This window comes from Herpailurus yagouaroundi, unplaced genomic scaffold (assembly GCF_014898765.1).
Source record: "Herpailurus yagouaroundi ecotype Mexico unplaced genomic scaffold, PumYag 161, whole genome shotgun sequence".
NCBI classification, from domain to species: Eukaryota; Metazoa; Chordata; class Mammalia; order Carnivora; family Felidae; genus Herpailurus; species Herpailurus yagouaroundi.
Window position 1 is genome coordinate 7,482,673 of NW_024412402.1, and position 16,142 is coordinate 7,498,814.

General features: G+C 47.4%; 1 long non-coding RNA gene across 1 annotated transcript; it reads right to left on the reverse strand.

The window, feature by feature from the left end:
• Positions 1 to 10,956: 10,956 nt before the first annotated feature.
• Positions 10,957 to 15,254, reverse strand: LOC121035242 (uncharacterized). The gene is made up of 2 exons (XR_005792817.1): positions 14,990 to 15,254; positions 10,957 to 11,129 (listed from the first exon to the last, which is right to left on the reverse strand). It is a non-coding gene; the product is annotated as an uncharacterized LOC121035242 (long non-coding RNA).
• Positions 15,255 to 16,142: the final 888 nt, after the last annotated feature.

Below are 16,142 nucleotides of genomic sequence, written 5' to 3' on the forward strand. Positions count from 1 at the left end.
AAATGGTGAGAAGCGCAATAAAATCAGTAGGTGACATTGCTATTAATCCCAGGACTCTCGCACATAGAACAATTTAAAGAGCTGGTAAAGAAGCACACATGAGAAGTATTATTCCTGAGTGGGGACAAAGCACTCAATACTACCAGAATGAGGGAGGCCCCTGCTCGCTGCCCTCCGCCCTCTCTGCTGTTTACAGTAAAACTTCATCACAAGATGCTATTAAGCTTGGCAGTTACTGGAAATGCCACTGTCGCTGTTGACTTCCATAGCCCCAGGAAATTTTATCCAAGACAGAGTGGATTCAACAGAGAGACCCAAACCACCAGTTGTTCCTCTTCAGAAAGTAGAAGGTGCCCTAGAGAGAGATATTAGCCATTCTTGGGCTGGGGAGTGTCGGCTGCCTCCCCCTGCTCTGTGGGCCATAAGGACGATAATGAAATCAGCAGAGCTGGTGGGACAGATTCCAGAGCAAAATGAAAAGCAGTTTGGCCATTATGAGGAAGGCCAGAGAGCACAGTCCAACCTCTTCTATCTGTCTTCTCGGCTACCTTGATGGAAGGAGAGAAATAGCCTATTCTGTGATCTATAAATAAAAAAAAAAAAAAATAGACATGGGGCCAGCTTGAATTATTTGGGGGAGCGAGGCAACAGGATTCACACTTGTCTGAATGATAGTGACAAGACACAAGGATACACTTACATATGTCAGCCACCTACAGCACTTTCCACTTCCCTTCCCCAAAGCAGATACAACCTCTGGATATAAGCCACCAAGGGACTTGTTTAAAATTCTCTGTGATTAATTCATGGCATTTATCTTACTTTCATCTGAATTTTAGACGGGAGAAAAGCTTTGGTGCCTCGCCCAACATCCTGAAGCAAAGCCTTATTCATCTCCCTATCTCTGGTGACACATCAAGGCATTCAGTGAGCGCTGCTTGAAGGGACGGTGTTGCCCACCGGAGCCAGACGGGCAAAAAGCGGTGGGCTTTCAGCAAGGAAACTTGGGGTCGAATCTCGGCTCTATGATTTACTAGCTTTGTAACTTTGAAGCATAGATTCAATTTCCTCTTTTGTAATTTGGGGATAATGATGCCCAGGTTATGAGGCCATTGGGCAGATTAAATGAAATAGAGATGCTGAAGTGCTTATCACCGTGGCTGACACATCAATAAATCTTGTTGAATCTGAATCTCAGGGATCAAATATTGACCTCACCCAGCCCCAGAGATGCCCACACCCCTGAATGGGGCACAGTCAGCAACAGGGCTTACCGGCTACAAATCCAGTGTCAGCTGCTGCTGCCTTCTAGCATCTCTGAGCCACTGGTTTCTATTTCTTTCCACCCACTCCCCAGCTTATGTATGCTCAGGGAAAGCTAACGAATTTTAATATCATCCTAAGTTAAACATCATTATGAAAGTAAACCTGCTGGAAAAAATCATATAATGCATCCCAAGGCCAAATGTAAATGGTTTTTAGATTTTCCATTATTTTAGGTTACCTGTGCCCAGGAGGTACTGGGAAGATAACCTAAATTCATGCGGATAATCAAGAACAGATTATAACTTCTGGGTGGCCTGCTCATTCTAGAGTCTAAAGCAAAGATCCTCAACCTGATCCCACTGAGAATCTACCACTTGTGGTCACTCAAGATAAGGACGGTAAGTGGGCAGATGATCCAAATTCCCGGGTGTGGTGACTGCCCTTGCTAACGGCTACCCTTCAGCAGTAGAGAGGTCTCCTGTTCTGGAAGCTTCTGAATAAAAGAGTTTGCCTCCGTCCTGAAATTTACTCAAACCCATCTGCAGGTGCCACTCTGCCCCAGTCTCAGATCAACCTCAGTTGGAAATGGGGAGACCAGCATACATCTCTCTCTCTCAGTGATGAGTCACTCACTCTCCATCTTGTGTCAGCTATTTGTTCCCTAGATATGAAGTTGTGGTTATTGTCTTGCCCAACGTGGAGTAGTTCCAGAGCCAAGCTTCCTGCCTGAAAATCCAACAGTGGTGATGTTCTCCTTAACCGAGCCAGGGTGCCACCAGCACTGTCATGTATACCTGTAGTCTATGCCCTCCAGTGCCCTGGGAACCTTTGCACATTGTCTTCCAGGAGTTCAAACAGGCATCCTGGATCTAACATCCATCTTTGCACTTTGTTCATACCACTCCATAGATTATAAACTCAAAAAGGGCAGGTTTTTATCCAATGTATTCACTGATCGTAGAGCTCAATATTTACTGACTGAACGTCTTGCCTGTCTCTTTCCTTCGTCTCCTGGTTTTCCAGTCTTTGAACACAGGGACTTGTGTTTCCATCTCTAGAACACCCAGTCTCTGACTTTGCCCTAAAGAAGGTGTAGGGTATGGAAGAAAGTTCAAGGACTTCTTGAACAAATGTAGATTTAACTCTCAACCATACCATCTTTAAGTTCTACGCAGCCCTGGGTAAGCTGCTTAATTTTTGTCTGAGCTTCCTTACCTTTATCTCTAAAATGGGTAGAGAGCACTTACAGACTTGTTTAAAGGATTAAATTATGTATATAAAGTCCCTAGCAGGATTCCTGGCACTTAGATGAGGTTCAGCAAATGTTACTCTCTTCTCACTTTCCCTCATACAGAGATGTCGTCAAGAGTCAGTGGATAACTTAGATAACACTCCTTGCATATTTTGATGCCTAATAAATGCTCGCTTCATTGTCCCTATGTTCATTCAGTCCTGGAAGAAAACATTCACTGAGTTCCATGATGTGCCAGGCTTGGTGCACAGTGCTGGGGATATGGAGATGATAAGACATGGGCACTACCCCCAAAGAACTCATGCCTGGGGTAAAGGGAGGAGACAAGTCAGCAGATAATTGTATAAAACTAGATAAGAGGGACAGTCAAGAAATGCACAGAGTACTTGGGGGCCTTGAAGAGGGTACCTACCTTTGACCATCTGACTCCACCTGTGCATGAATTCTTGAGCTGGCTCAGCCAGCTGGGACCCATCCCTGACTGTAGCAAAGGCGCCAGTGATTGATAATAATTGGCCCTGTTGAGCCCCAAGCTTAACTCTCAGGCCACAGATCTATAGGATATTAGAATGTGGAGTTTCCCAAAACCCACTGAGCAGACCACTCCAGTAAACGGTCCCCTTCTTTCTACTGATCCCCTAGCCCTTCGGTGGCAGTAGGGACTGCTGCCAACTCCTCTCCTCCTTCACCCACTCCTGCGGTAGCAAAGAGGCTTTAAAAAAAAAACAAGCTTCGAGTATTATTTTGTGTGGGAAGGGAAAGGAATCTAACATTTCCTACGTACGTGCTTTTGTGCCAGGAAACCTACTGGACATTTTACACATTTGTTCATGTAACTCTCACGGCCTCTCTGTAGGACAGGTAAGTATTGGTTTGCCCATTCCACAGATAGGGAAACTGAGAGTATAAATACTTGTTTAAAGTCACAAAGTTACCAACAAAGTCTGGTCTGGTCTCATACAGCTTTGCAGGTTGTCCGGTAGCCATAGGCACTCAGCTGAGAGACTGAAATTCCACCTGTGTTCTGCTCACCAAGATGAGCACCTGGCATGGGGGTGTGCCCAACTGAGGGAAGGGACAACTGTTTCTAGTCACACAAGGGCACAGTCTGCTTGCCTGTCACCACCTACCAGGCTGCACCTGCCTTTCTCTTCTGCAGACCAAGGTGCCATATGGGCCAACGGCAGCCTTGGTTGGGACCCAGATTAATCCAATTCCAGAGTGCAAGTGCCCCCCCTCTCCGCCACATCCCCTGGCCCTCAACACCCCGGCATCTTCACTTTGTGGTTGAGGACACAGGGCCACTACTCACCGAGCAGTGCCCTGTGCCGGTTGTTAGAACAACACTGCAGGTGAGAATTGCCCACCACAGCACACAAGAAAACAGGCTGAAAATGGCTACAGGCATTGCCCTAAGTTACATGAATAAGTGCCAGAACAAGGACTTGAACTTAGAATTTTTTGACCTTAGGCACAAATTCTCTCATTATGCCAGGCTGCCTGAAGAGAACTATTTGTTCAGTCACAGAGCTTTCTCGCAGAGCACCTAGGGTTAGAACGCGGCCTTCTGATTCCAAATTCAATGAACAATTTCCATTGACTGGTTGGGGACAGTCCCAGTTATCTATTGGCACATGACAAACCACTCCAAAACAGTGACTTAAAAACAGTTCTTGACTTTGCTCAAAAGCCTACAATTTGGGGGAGGACTTGGTATGGATGGCTGATGTCTTTTCCATGTGGCTTCAGCAGGGATGGCTTGATAGGGGCTGAAGGGCTCACTTCTTTTTTTTTTTTTTTTTCTATTTTCTTCAATTTATGTTGAGAGAGAGAAGGAGGGAGGGAAGAGCAGTGAGAGGGGGAGAGAATCCCAAGCAGGCTCCATGTTGTCAGCGCAGAGCCTAATGTGGGGGCTCAAACCCACAAACCGTGAGATCATGACCTGAGCTGAAATCAAGAGTCAGATGCTCAACTGACTGTGCCACCCAGGAGCCCCTGGAGAATTCACTTCTAAGATGACTGTCACTTAAGAGCTCAACGAGGGTTGTCATCTAAGGGCCTGGATTCCTCTCCATGTGGACCTCTCCACTGGAGTGGCTTGGGCTTCCTCACAACACGGTAGCCAGGTTCCAAGAACAAGAGTTCGAAAAGACCTGCAAAGTTTCTTCCCACCTAGTCTTGAAAGTTCCAGAATGCAATTTCTTCTGCATTTCACCCATCAAGAAATCCAGAGGTCAGCCCAGATTCAAGAGGAGAAGAATTAGACTACCCCTCCCAATAGGAGTAGAAAACAATGGGCAGAAATCTCATTCACTACAGACTTTGGTTCTAGAGAAAGTTATCATTGACATTTTCCAAAAAAAAAAAAAAGATTTCATTCAACTGTTACAGCATCAAACTGCCTTGCTACACAGATAGTCGAATGCCCAAGCATGGGGACAGGCACCCTCACCCCTGACCTACAGCGAATGTGACAGCCAGGAGGAGCGGAGACAATTCTGCGCCCAAAGCATTAGGGCACATCACAGGCCTGGCTGCCCCTCACCAACAGAAAAAAATCACCAGAGCAAAATCAATCCACATACCATCTGGTCTCCATGCACTTGCTGACTCCAGCCAGGCCCTCCGCCGCTCACTGTCACAGGTATTAAATTCCCCTGGACATGCATGCCCGAGAAAGCCAGGGTTGAAAAATACTAATAAATCCATCTGAACACTGTGCTCTCTTGGGGCTTATCACTATTTCAGTTCTAGTCACAAAAATAACATACTGTAAAAGACTGATTAGTCATCGGATAATTGAGTTCTTAAATGTCAAAAACAATATCGTATGAATATTCAACAGATCATGCTACTGAAACTTACCTGTTCCATCAACAATGACTAACATTTCTCCCCCATTGTTCTTTCCCAGAAATTATGTTAATATGACTTTTCTGAGGTGATGAATGTGGTTCTCTTTAAAACATATTGTCTTACAGGTTAATGCATAATGAGCTGGTGAAAAGAAAATGGCTTAAGAGTCATGCTGGATTCGCATCTCTCTGAGTTAGCTTCATCTCCCTTTTCAGGGAGAGGGGGTACCAGAATCCCTTCTAGCAATAGACAGACTTCAGAGCTCTACTCTTTGTGAATTCTATTTATTGTTTGACTGATTGATTGATTAGTTGATTGACTGGTTAGTTGCCTAAGATGTGGGGGAGTTGCAGTGTTTTCACACAGCTTAAATTTAAACAAGGACCAAGATTCAAGTTGTGTCGGACACTGGTGCATAACCGAATTCCACAGAACGTTAGAGTATGGTAGGCTAAACCTAAGAACTTACCTAGGTTTTTATGCACACACACACACACACACACACCCACACACACACACACACACACCCCTCCCATCAGATAAGGGGAGGAGCAGGGTGAACAGTTGTGCCTGGGCGAAATTTTGAGCCTGGGGTCCAGAGAGGAAGAAACTTTCCCAAGCAGATCCTGCTTTCTGTTAGCCTGGCCTCAGCAGATGCTGCAACAGCTGGAGCCAGGAGCAGATTGGTGGGGTGGGAGCTGATGTTGGAGGCGGCTTGCAGGCCCCACAGTGTGTCAAAGGCCTTGCTCTTGGTGGGAGCAACAGGATATGCCAGGCACCAACTGCTCCTCCAGCCAGACGGTCTGCTCCGGAAGCTGTTCTAGCTCTTTCTAGCCAGAAGTGTGAGCATCCCTGGCTGGAGTTCTTCACTCCCAGCCGAAGCGCAGCCTCATGGGACTAGAATGTGGATGAAGATGCTCCGGGCTCACTGGCTCAAGGACTTACAAGCACGCTTACCATCCCGTACCTCACCCCTGCTCTGTCGCCAGTCCATCTCTGCCCCGACCTAATCCCATTACACTACCATCTACTTCCAGGACCTCACAATGCTTCTGTTCTCCCCCAGTAGAGGCTTCCTGCCTCTCCCAGCCATCCTGGCAAACAGTCATCAAAACTTCCACAGGTGCAAAAAGTGTCCTCAAGCGTCGCCATGAGCGCTCACCCCATAATGTTCCTCGGTCCGTCCCCAAACACCCTACGCTTCCCCATGTTTCTGTCCTACGGACACTGGACTCCCTGGTGAATAGAGTAACACAAACCTCTCCAGAAAGCCACTTCTTTCCCCTCCTGAGGTTCCAGGAACTCAGAGAAGAGCAAGGAAACTCTAAATGATCATTCATTCATCCCAGAGTCTCCTCTGCCCGCTGCCTGGTTTCAAACGCACAGGCCCTGCTTTATGCATAGTTGGGCTAGTCTACTGTCGTCTGATATTAAAGCAGCTCAACTTAGGGCAGTCCAGCAGGCCACGATGATGGTGTGCTGACCCCACACAGCCTTCACACCAGGCATCAGGGAGGAGGATGGGGGAGTGAGCGGACAGAAGACGGTTCCTGCCCTGGAGGGGCTTACAGGCCACTTTCAGAAGCAGGGCGCCACGGAGAGCTACCCTGAGCAACTACACAGGCAGACAGCCTTCTGTTGCCCCAAGGGATGCCTTGGGCTCAGCTGCCAACCCACTGGGCCAAAACAGACTGGAAACTCGGCCCGGCCCTAACCCTTGCCAGCCTCGTCTTATAAACAGAGAGGTTGAATCTTCTTAAGCATGTTTTTAATTACTGCAAAAATGTTTCATCCTGAGCGGCAGTGTGGTTCCCAGTTACCCACATGCAGATTGATGCTCTCGGTATGAAGCGGTTAGCACAGACATTTAAAAACAATTAGGATCGTGGTAAGGAAGCTCAGGAAGAGCTCGTTAGGTGGGGGGGGGTGGGGGGGGTGGGGTGGAGGGCGGGATGGGAAGTCAGGCATCGTGCTCACCAGATAACTAAGTTATTTGTACATTTGATGGGAAGGGAGAGGAATGATTGCTTTTTTTTTAATATTTCCCTTTTGATGTCAGACAGGAGCTCTGGACACAAATATACACACACGCATACACATGCACACAAACACACACAAGGAACATTTCCAGACAACCAGACAAAGGTGCCAGGAGCGTACTGGCAAGGAAGAGGGCTGCAGAAGGCAGGTACCTGCCGGTGAGGCCTCTGACACCCAATTAGAGCCGGTTCTAGAGGTGTGGGAGCGCAGGGCCCACAGGGAGGGGTGTGGCACATGCCTTCAGAAAGTGGTCCCTGGAACCAAGAAAATGCCTGGTTGCGGGGGTGGAGGGGAGGGGACTGCCTCTTGGGGAACGAGAGGACTCTAGCTACACCTGCCTTGTGTCCTCAGCTAGTGCCAGGTAGGAGGCAAAACCCTCAGGGACTTTTGTAGGGTGGTGGGTGGAGGAAGGGAAGGGAAAAGGAAGAAAGATCTCTTGCCAGTCTTACTATGGAGTTCCTCTGTTCCCTCAAGAGTCATTGCAAGATGCCTCTGAATCCTGATTGAATGTCTGCACCCAGGTCTCCAGTGGGCAGTGAGATTTGTGTGTCTCATCCAACACCTGGGCTTACTTTTGCCTGCCCATGGGAGGCCTCCAAAGACAGTGTTCATGTTAACCCACTTTGTTCATAATCATATATATATATATATATACACACACACACACACACACACACACACACACATATATACATATATATGTGTGTGTGTGAATATATATGTGACTATATATATGAATATATATGAATATATGAATATATGAATATATATGAATGTGTATATATATATATATATATATATATGTATATATATATTCATTCACTCCAACATTTACGGAGGGGAGCATGCCATGAAGTATGCCAGGAGTGGATGGAAAGGCCCAGAAAAAACTGGGTAACCACAGTCAACAGTCTCAACCTCTGCTTCCATCCACGGGCCCCTCCTGGGCCTTCTCATCATGTTCCCACCACAGGCTGCTCCCTGAGGTCCATCACACCATGGAAAGAGCATAGGCTTTGGAGGCAGTCTGATCAAAGTTCAAAACCTGCTTCAACCACATACCAGCTGGTAGCCTTGGGTAGTCACTTAACTTCACTGAGGTTGTTTCACTCCATAGATTAGGAGCTGATGGGAAGATTAACTCAGATGACATAGAATGTAGAGCAATTCTAACACTAATGACACTGGCATGGGTAGTAATAATGTCACATGGATCTCGTTGTACCTCTGCTTGTCCTCACAGATCTGAACGTACCAGCCACAAAGGTCTTCTGAACTTACACATTCCCTAGGGTCTGTGTCTCAGGCCAATGGCTCTCAAATTCTTTCTGATCATGACCTAGTACAACCTCTTGGCCCAACTTGGCCCTACATTTTCCCACTTACTGGAGATTTTTCCAGAAATGGTGTCAAAAAGTTTCAGGTACATTAGACACATTACAGTCTTGTTCTCTGACAATGCCAAAAAATATTATCCCAGTCAATGAGGAGAATGGTACTATTTTAAATAAGTATCAGTGACAACGTGCCTTTCAACTCAGCTCTCAGTATATAAGTGAACCACAGACCATGCTCCCAGATTTATTTCTAGAAGGCTTCTCGCTGAGCCCTGGGTCAGAAGCAGAGAACTCTTAGCAGAGGGCGTTAAACAACCAGCGGGAGCCAGCTGCTGCCCCTCTGCGGGGGCGGATCCAGACCCCAGAGCTCCCCAGCGGTCAGCCCAACTATTTGCAAGCACCCAAGACACTGGGAGTATTTTGGAGCGCTGATGACTTTGTAATTTGCAGAAACGCTGGTATCTCCATATGTCGCCGCAGAGTGGGATTGTCTCACAACAAGCATGAGAGAATCGCACCTCGGCGAGTTCAGTAAATTCGTCTGTGAAACATATTTCAATTCCAAAGGCAATTTCCTAATTAGTAACAACACACAAAGCCTTGGCAATCTGAAAGCAGTTCTCTCAGCAGAGCTGGGTCTCAGGCTAAAGTAAGCCTGAGAATGAGGCATCAGCTGCATCCGTGGTCCAAGACATGGGCTTCTGAAAACCCGAAGATCTTGCTTTGGAATCGAGTGGAGGCACACAGCAGCCAGGACGCTTAGGAGCAAACAAAGCTGTGGATCTTCCTCTCTACCAGACCCATTCTCTTCCAAGCTGAGCTGGGAAAAAGGTGGGCTTAGTATACAGCAACGTGAATTCACTCATTCAACATTCACCAAAGACTTGCCAAGGGTGGGACCAAGAGAGACAGGATTTTCACCCTCCTGGAGCTGACAGAGGACTAGAAAACACAGAAATTGCTGAGTGATTAAGGAGTAGCAGGAAGGGTGGTGACGAGGGTCCTAGCTAGTCTGCAAGGGAAAGAAAGTTTTCTCAAAGGAAATGATGCTTAAGCATAGTGTGACAGATTTGAACTCCAACCATATCACTGTTTTACATGTCAACTGTGGCAAGTTAATCATATTCTCTGAGTCTCAGTATTTCCACCTATAAAATGGGCACATGATAACTACTTCATAGGTTCACTATAATGATTAGTTAAGATAATGGACTTATGGTGCCTGGCACAAAGTAAGGCACTTAATAGGTGTTCAATAAAAAGCAAACAAAACAACGCCTCTTGCTATGGTTTCAGAAGGCCTCTCAACTTGTGGCTGAGGAGATGCGCAGGGGGCACAACTCAATCTCCCACCCCACCCATTCCCAAAAGAGTGCTGACACATTATGTAAGCGGGCTGGTGGGGACCCAGCCAAGAATCCCAAACCCTGTTTCTAAAGGGAATCTGTAGCACCTGGGGCATCTCATTAGGAAGCCTGCCTGATAAGAAGGCCTCTGTAAGTAAATCAGATCCCATCAAGTCTTCCAAGCCTGGAACTGAGCTCATGAAGGTGGCCACCATGAAGAGGAAGACCCAGTGTGAGGAGAAAAGACAGCTGCAAGGCTGGAGGCCCTGCCTTTGTAGGAGCAGCCGTGTTCCCCCACCTCTAACTCAGGGTCTCGGACCCTCAGACTGTGCTCCCAGCTGTACCCTTAACTCAATGGTCTATATCACCTTCCCTTCCCAAGTTCTCACCTTTCCCATCCCTAAAACGGGAAGAATCTTTTCCTATTTTTTCCCCAATGTCTTATGCAGTTTGTAAATGCCTGCGTGGAAATGTGTGTTAAGCTCTCAAGAAGAAATCCCAAGGAGTGTCACCTGCAGCCAATCAGTTCTTCCTTTTCTCCCTGCAAAGCAGATGGCAGCACAGGGACCCCCAGGGACGGAGGCATCCCCTTCTCTCCACCTACATTCCCTAGCTGCGTTCCTGGGCTCTGATGAATTCCGGGGGTGCACCCAAAGCACCTCGGGGACTCACTCTGCCCCTCCTCCCTTCACATCTCATGTCATTCCATCTCCCTTCCCAGGGGCCACACTCTCACTCACTGATCCCAGAGCCCTGAGCCCACTCCAGCTTCTGGCCGCCACCATCAGAGGCCCTGGGCATTTGATTCCTCGCTGCACGGGGCTGCACGCTGATACATTTGTACCACAGGAAGCAGAAAACTAGTTTAACATCTCATTTATTTCATAGAGGAGAAAGTAATTCCCTGCTGAATGATTGTCCCGAACCAACAATTCAGAGAGGAGGAATTGACAGGGCTGCCAAGGACCGGGGTGCGTTACTGTAGTGCCGTTATATAACAGAGCTGGAACCTTTTTTCTCTCTCCTGTTAGCCTGAAGAGAAAAGCCATTAAATATGATTAAGGTTAAGAGATTGCTAAAATTACAAACAGCCGCCATTCAATTATTTTGCTCTATAAAATGCAACACAGATTGGAGTTATTTCTCTGAAATGTGTTTTTAGAAAATAACATAACACAACTAATGTGGTTTGATCTAGCAAATCAGGTTCCAGATACCACTTCTAATGCAAAGCTAAAAGGTTCATAATTTAACTCAAAGTTTGTAACTTAAAGTCATCAGGTGCTTACTTTATAGAAAAGCTTTATAAAGAGAAAAAAATCAATACCATGCCAACTAATATTCCGAAGTCATCTACAGCCTGAGAGTCAATCAATTTTATCACCCATTAAAGGAATAGACAGAAAAATATAAAAATAAAATTCTTAAAGAGCCAGCAACAACTTGGCCTAACAGGTCCGGAAGTTGAGGGAAGGAGAGAGCACTGGGCAGGGCGGTGGGGAGGGATGGGGGATGGGGGAGTAGAACTCTCCAACATTTTGTCAGATGTCACGGGGCCCAAGCTGGGGACTGAGGGTGTTTGTCCACAGGCAAGGCAGCAGGGAAATGGAAACGAAACTCCTCCAAATCTGTTCAATCCATATGGCTCCAGAGACTATTCCTTGTGGCAGAGAGAAGTCTGTGAGGACAGCCTCTTGCTGCCCCTGGACTCACGGTTCACACAGCAGATGACTTACTCTGGGCTTAAAAAGAATAAAAAGCTCAACTACACTGAAATGAATTTTCTGTCCAGTTTATGTTGAATGTTAAAATAATTGGAAATGCAGAAAAACCTCTATGCAGATATATTAGTGGCTGGAGACTTCTGGTTATTATGGTTAATAAAACACAAGAATGATATTACACTCTGCTCACAGACTCTAGTCCACGACTCACCGTCCCTCTAGACAGAGTATAAGCCATTTAGGGGAGTAAACTTTGTACACAAGCTAAACACATAAAGCCATGTATTAGGATGGACAAAACATCACAGGCCAAATAAAAGCTAGCTAAATGCCATATTCCCGAGGGCAGCTGAGGTGAGCTTCTACTGTCAGGGACCACACATGGATTTTTCTCTCAGCAGTGTCAGCAACTAAAGAACAGCATTCTTGCACAACTGGTGGCCGAGAGGGAACCGGACAGGTTCTGTGCTCTCCGACCACGTTTTCAAGCCTCGCTCATACCCAAAAATCGTAATACAGTGGACATGAACAGTCCTCTACGAGATGGAACAGAGGCAACGAATGTCAAAGGTTTGAGAGAGAGGAGGCTCCAGGGAAAGGGGATGGACCACTTTGCGCAGGCTATTAGGTACAGGGATGAAGTTCTCTAAAGCAGAAACAGAAAAACACTAAGGCCAGAAAAGGATTTCACCTGATTTGTTAATATTATGTAGATAAAGAGAAAACAGGACTAAATATTTTTTCATGAGCAGAGTCCCTGAAAATCAATGACAAGTGGCCATTGGGGACAAGGCAGGGACACAAAGGCTGTCCTCACCCAAGATGCTTTCAGCTCCCCAGGGGCCCACGCCCACACACACACACACACACACACACACACACACACACACACACCTTCCAACTCCCATCTTGCAAACTTCTTACGTTTATTCATACTGCTTGTTGAGCACCTACAATCTACACTAAGCATCATGTTAGGACTTTAGTTCCTACATTCAAGCAGCTATTTAGTGAGGGAGAGCTACAGATGGACCAATAATTATAAATCAATATGATAAATGACAGAGATGCAAAAAATATACAGAGGATGATGCCCTGACTCGGGAGAGTTGGAAGAGGTTTCATGGAGAAGGGAGGCGCTCAGCCTGGTCTCAAGGGTGGGGTGATATTAGCCGGGTAGGGGGGGCAGACAGAGGGAGGCAGTGGAGGGCCTTCCAGAATGGCAGAAGATGAGTCCAGAAGGATAGACTGAAGCCAAATTATAAAGATCCCTGGACACCACCCTAAAGATGACGGAGAGCGCCTGGAGGAAGTTTCCAGCAGGGCAGTGACATGATCACGTGTGTGTCTGAGCAAGACAGCCCTGGAGGCAATACGGTGGATTGAAGGAGAGGGTGGGATGAAGGCAGAGAGAACAGGTTGGAAGAGAAGAGGCAATGATCCCCCAGAGAAACCACCGGGGTCTGAGCGAAATCCGTGGCTGTGGAGACAATCAGGCAGTGACTGATTTAAGAGGCATTTAGACAGCAGACTCTCTGGCACTTGGTGTTGATTAAATGTGAGCAATGAAAGAAAAGGAGAATTCAGTTATGCATCTGCAGCAGAGATATCCAGCAGGCATCTTGGAAATAAGGGTATGAGGCTCAGGAGGGAATTCGGGGCCTCACAGGTACCACAAACTCTACTTGAGGTCACAGAGGGACAAGGCCATCCCACGTCCCGGAGAAGGACAGTCACAGATCCCAGATTCATGGGCACGTGTGACCCTTTGCTGGGGCCAAAGTCCCTAACTCCACATCAAAGCAGAGATGGTGTGAAATGAAAAAGGAAAAGAAGATGGGAAAACACAGGTCTCTGTGGCAACCGTGCTCTCTGGGCCTCCGTTTCATCCGCGAGATGAGATGGTTGTAAAACACAGGGGAGGTACACCGGATCAAGGGGTACTGTTTTAATGAGTTCATAAGTAAAGTCCCTTAAAAGTCCAGAAGCAGAACAGGGTGCTTGGGGCCCAAAACACCAGAATCAGGGTGATGTGGTTACAGATTCCCAGCTTCTCCATGACATGGACCCAGGACACTGTTTTACTAGAGGGGTTCAAGGCGATCAGACAGAAGAGGTATCAAATCAAAAACAGGTAGGGGGCGCCTGGGTGGCTCAGCTGGCTGAACATCTGACTTCGGTTCAGGTCATGATCTCACAGTCTATGAGTTTGAGCCCCGCATCAGGCTCTGTGCTGACAGCTCAGAGCCTGGAGCCTGCTTTGGATTCTGTGTCTCCCGCTCTCTCTGCCCCTCCCCCACCCATCCCTTGTCCCCCCCCCCTTTCTCTCTCTCTCTCTCTCTCTCTCTCTCTCTCTCTGTGTCAAAAATAAATAAACATCAAAAAAAATTTTAAAAAAACAGGTAGGGAGTTGGATCATGGGGTATTCAGCTCCCTGGCACCAGGAGATATTCTGGGCTCTGCTAGGCCCGTATGTAGGTTTATCCAGCTCTATCCACCTTACCCAGGGCCATGGATGGACTCCTCATCAATTTCTGCCACATTCAGCCGGCTCGGGGACAACTGGAGCTGGAAAAGAGGTCTCAGGTCCTGCACCCTGCATTACACAGGAGATGCTCAGACTTTCCAGCAGCAGATGTCCTGCCTGGGCCCTGGTAAGGGCTCAGCCATATCTCTACTCTGCCTCTTCAGCACCTTCTGACTGAGCAGGGGCAAGGTAGGCTTTAGGTGATGAGTCCCGAAAGCTCTGCAGACTCGGTGTGCTTTCAGAGGGAACACAGAAGACCCACAGAAGGCTCCAGCGGAGTCTGCATAGAAGGTGAGTGGAAGAGTGAGTTGCCAAGGGCACTGAGCACCCATTCACCTTTGGCAACTGCATTTGACCTCAAGGCTGACCTCAAGGCTGTCTCGGGAGCATGCTATTCAAATTCCCTCTACTCTTCCAGGCTCGATGAAATATTTTAGGGGAAGAAAAAAAGACAAAGAAGTGCCACAGCCACGGGTTTGTCTAAAACTATAGTCAGCCACAAGAGACACCTGTCCTGCAAGAAAGTTCTTACTGTGCCAGAGTGGCTAACCAGGCATGCCTATGCCTGATTTTATTCCAACCCTCCAAACATCACCTCCCGCCAGCCACCTTCCATGACACTCGCTCATCCACCCACTTACTTGCTTCTCTGCACTTGGCCAACTTGAGCCCAGGACCAACAACTGGACCCACATGGTGAGAGGCGGGCTCGCTGCTCCCCAGGAAAGCGAGAAAGAAAAGATGTTAGCACACTGCCAAGGTTTCTGTTGTATAATGTTGTGGCAGGCGAGGCTGGGGCTCCTTTATATACTTAATCATGTTCCATTTCCAGCTGACACAACTCAACACTTTATGACACAGCACCACTTAATAAGACTCACTATCAACTTAGGAAGGGGGATGATAGGCTGGGGGAGGGAACAAAGAGGGAAGATGCTGAATGGAAAGGATGGAAATGATAGGACTTTTTTAAAAAACCAGGACGTCTGTTGTCAGTTTAGATTATAGTCTAACAACCAGGGCAGGTCCTTAGGGGTTAGAAGCATCTCCCAGGCAGAGCAAAAGCTTATGTACAGAGGCACTGAGCTGGAAGGAGCCAAATCCTTTCCTAAGAAAAAGGGATAGCTGTGGGCATAGGGTCGGGATGGCATTTATCTTGGCTTCTGAGAGCAAAGAGACCAAGGAAAGCAGTGGTTCCTTTTCACCATTCCTGACCTGGGCAGCTGTCCAAACTTCTATCCAACCAAATGACTCCAACCAGTCATTTCACTGAAGCTAAGGGGAGCATTTTGTCTTTATAAAATGTGCACGCCAAATAGTTGCCGGCCTCACACCGGGCAGCCTGGAAAGAGTTGTGGACCTGACAACAAACACTGGTTCTAGCTTAGAGATGATCAAGAGCTGCCTTGAAGAGAGAGAAGTTTAGAGCACTCACTTCTAAGGAGGCTTCAACATGGAATCACGGAATTTTCTTGTTTCACCCATTGGAAAGGTGGGCGCAAACATACACACGGCAAAGACATAACTCTCAGTGACCCAGCCAGGCCCCAAATCCGGGTCCAAATCCTCATGGCACTGCACCTTCAACAATACCTCACTGCCTCTGCAGAACGAGGGTGCGTCTGCAAATGACTTCAGAGGCATCTGCTGGTCCATCTGTCCATTCATCCTTCCTCCCTCCCTTCTACAATACGAGGCTGGGTGTGTGCATGGGTTAGTGCAGGGCAGGAGCATAAGAGGATGAATCAGACCACACCCTGCCTGGCTCCCTGCTCTCCTGACTTCCAAGAGTGA